The sequence below is a fragment of the Chrysochloris asiatica genome, unplaced genomic scaffold, assembly GCF_000296735.1.
Source record: "Chrysochloris asiatica unplaced genomic scaffold, ChrAsi1.0 scaffold00033, whole genome shotgun sequence".
Lineage (NCBI taxonomy): Eukaryota > Metazoa > Chordata > Mammalia > Afrosoricida > Chrysochloridae > Chrysochloris > Chrysochloris asiatica.
Genome location: NW_006408551.1, coordinates 11,429,649 through 11,433,068, shown reverse-complemented (window position 1 = coordinate 11,433,068; position 3,420 = coordinate 11,429,649). Strand labels below are relative to the sequence as shown.

Here is a 3,420-nt window from a genome sequence, read left to right as displayed (position 1 = left end):
CTAAGAAGAGAAGGACTAAGAACTGGTGGCCAGGAGCAGACTTGCAGAATGTGCCCTTTGGAGATGTAAATTATTATATATGCCTGAATGGGTTTTTGTTTGTGTTTTTTAAAAATCTAAAGTGGATAGAGAAATACCTTCAACTGATGGTATATGGAGGGGGGAGTATAATCAATGTAATGAAACAAGTTGTATGAATTGTTGAATGTGAAACTGATGATGTGGCCTGTAAACTTGCACTCAATCCACAATAAAAACCTTAAATTAAAAAAAAAAAAAAGTATCCAAAGTAAAAGCAATCTGCAGGACTGAAAATAGAGAACCTATGTGTAGTGAAGACAACTAACAAATCAAAAAGAGGGAAAAGTGTAGTTACAGAACTTACAAATTTGTGAGGGGGTTAAGTAGATTTCAATATAAAATAGGATATTTTAAACTGGGGAAGAAATTAATAAATTACAGGATAATCTAAAAAAAATTAATATACCTTCACATGAAATCAAGAAATGGGAAAACCATGAAGATTTAGTAAACATTTAAAAAACAGCAATGAATAAAATTGACAAGAAAACACACAAACAAAATGAACTTAGCACAAAAAATTAAGTGGAACAAAGAAACTAGCAGCACCACCAGAAACACACAGCAAAATGAATGCAGTCAATTCATACCTGTTGCTAATTACACTGAATGCCAGTGGATCCAATACACCAGTCAAGAGATAGGAGACTAGCAGAATGGATAAGAAAACAGGATCCTTCAATATGCTGTCTGCTAGAGACATACCCTACACACAAAGACAAAAAGATTAAAAGTCAAAGGATGGAAAAAATATATCAAGCTAACAGCAATGAAAACCAAGCAGGAGTGGCAATATTAATTTCTCATAAAATAGACTTTAAGGCAAAACCCATCATACGGGACAAAGGACATTATCTCATGGTTAAAGGGTTAACTGAAAAAGAGGACATAACCATAATATCTATGCTCCCAGTGAAAGAGCCTCAAAACACATAAATCAAACTCTAATGGAATTGAAGAAAGAAATAGCCAGCTCTACAATTGTTGTTGTTGTTGTTAAGTGCCATCGAGTCGGTTCTGACTCATAGCAACCCTGAACAGGATTTCCAAGGCTGTAAATCTTTACGGGAGCAGAAAGCCTCATCTTACTCGCATGGAACAGCTGGTAGTTTTGAACTGCTGATCTTGCGGTTCACAGCCAAATTCGTAACCACTATGCTACCAGAGCTCCTTAGCTCTACAATTGTTGTTGTCAAGTGCCGTCGAGTCGATTCTGACCCATAGCAACCCTGTATAGGGTTTCCAAGGAGCAGCTGGTGAGCTTGAACCGCTGATCTTGCAGTTCAAACAGCTTTGCAGTCTGGCACATTAACCCACAGAGCCATACCAGTACTCCTAGTTCTACAATAGTAGTTGTTAATTGCTGTCAGGTCAGTTCAGACTCATAGCAACCCTTAATATGGTTTCCAAGGAACAGTGAGTGGTTTGAATCACCAACCTTGTGGTTAGCAGTCCATTGGTTATCCTTTAGCACCACACCAATAGGACATTTTGTTACACTTTTGCTTAAGGACTGAGCAACTAGAAAGAAACTCAACAAAGACACAGAAGAACTACACGACATAATCAGTTAACACCATAGATTTATACAGTGCACTCAACCCACCAACAACACAATACACATTCTTTTCCAGTGCATATGAAAAATTCTCCAGAATAAATCATATATTCGGCCGCAAAGAAAGACTCAATAAATTTTAAAACATCAGAATACAACACAGTGAAGTTCACTCTGCAGTCCCATGGATCTGTCTCTTGCTTCAACAGTGTTTGGACAGATCCAGGGATTCCCCACCTCCAGTCTCAGATCACCACTAACATCCTCTTTAGGCACAATCTCTCCTCTAGGACCATCTTCTTGACCATTCCCTGTTACCTGGACCAGCTAAACACCGTTTCTTTTGTGTGTGGTTAGCTCCAAATCTTCGACCAACCATGAGCTCTCAGATCCGTCAGGAGTATTCTGCTGAAGCAGAGGCCAGTGTCAACCGTTTGGTTAATCTGTATCTGCGGGTCTCTTACACCTACCACTCACTGGGCTTCTATTGCAATTGAGTTGATGTGGCCTTGGAAGGTGTAGGACACTTATTCTGCGAGTTGGCGATGGAGCAGCGCGAGGCTGCTGAACGTCTCTTGAAATTGCTAAACAAGCGTGGTGGTTGTGCTCTTTTCCAGGACATGCAGAAGTCATCCCAAGATGAGTGGGGAAGAACCCTGGATGCCATAGAAGCTGCCGTGGCCCTAGAGAAGAACCTGAACCAGTCCCTTATGGATCTGCATGCTGTGGGTGCTACTCACAAAGACTCCCACCGCTGTGACTTTCTGGAGAACCATTTCCTCAACAAGGAGGTAAAAATTATCAAGAAGATGGTCGACCACACTTGACCAACCTCTGTAGGATGGCCAGTCTCCAGGCAGGGCTAGGCGAATATCTCTTTGAGAGGCTCACCCTCAAGCATGACTAGGAAGAGCCTGTGGAACCCTGAAACCTGTGAAGGGCCTTCAGCATTCCCCTGCTCGCCTGAGACTTTCTGCCTGAATTTTGTTCTCCAGCCACAGAAGCACCACTGTCATCACCCTAGAGCAGGCATGTAAGCTTGCTTACATGTTGGTCTACTGGCGAATGGAAGAGGGGGGAAAGGCAGCAATGAAAATATGGGCTGAGTTCCACCATGTTGCATAGACTCCTGTTGACCTGGAGATGAGAAAAGAGGAAGGGCTGGTTGGTCCGAAGAATGGTGAGACCTCGGGACACCTCAGCCCATGGACAAGGACATAACCATGGAGGGCTAGAGCTGAGATTGAAGCATACAGCTGATATGAAGTGAGGGGAGATGCGCAAGAATGCCCAAATTTGTACATAGTATCCATTTGATTAGCTTTGATGGCTTGATGATCAGAATTAAAATTTTTGTTATTGTTAAGTACCGTGGAGTCAGTTCCAACTCATATTAACCCTGCACAGAGTTTCCGAGGCTGTAAATCTTTACAGGAGCAGAATGTTTCATCTTTCTCTCGCGGAACCGCTAGTAGTTTTAAACTGCTGACCTTGAGGTTGACAGCCCGACTTGCAACCACTATGCTACCAGAGCTCCTTAGAATTCAACTAGAGGAAGATAAAAAGAAAATAAAATTTTTTGATAAAGGAAACAAGTGTAAATTGCTACAATTTGATGAACTTGACCTATACTTATGGATGTAGTAACTCAAAATACCAACTGAAAAGAAAGGAGTCTTCACATCAAGGATCAGTCCTATCTCCTTTGTATACAGGGACAGTCAACTTAGACATTGGCTACCTAAAATTGTTGTTGTTGTTGTTGTTAGGTGCCATTGAGT

The 3,420-nt window shown here is 41.5% G+C and overlaps 1 pseudogene; it reads left to right on the top strand.

The window, feature by feature from the left end:
- Positions 1-2,016: 2,016 nt before the first annotated feature.
- On the top strand, positions 2,017-2,546 carry LOC102816836 (annotated as a pseudogene).
- The last annotated feature ends 874 nt before the right edge of the window (positions 2,547-3,420 follow it).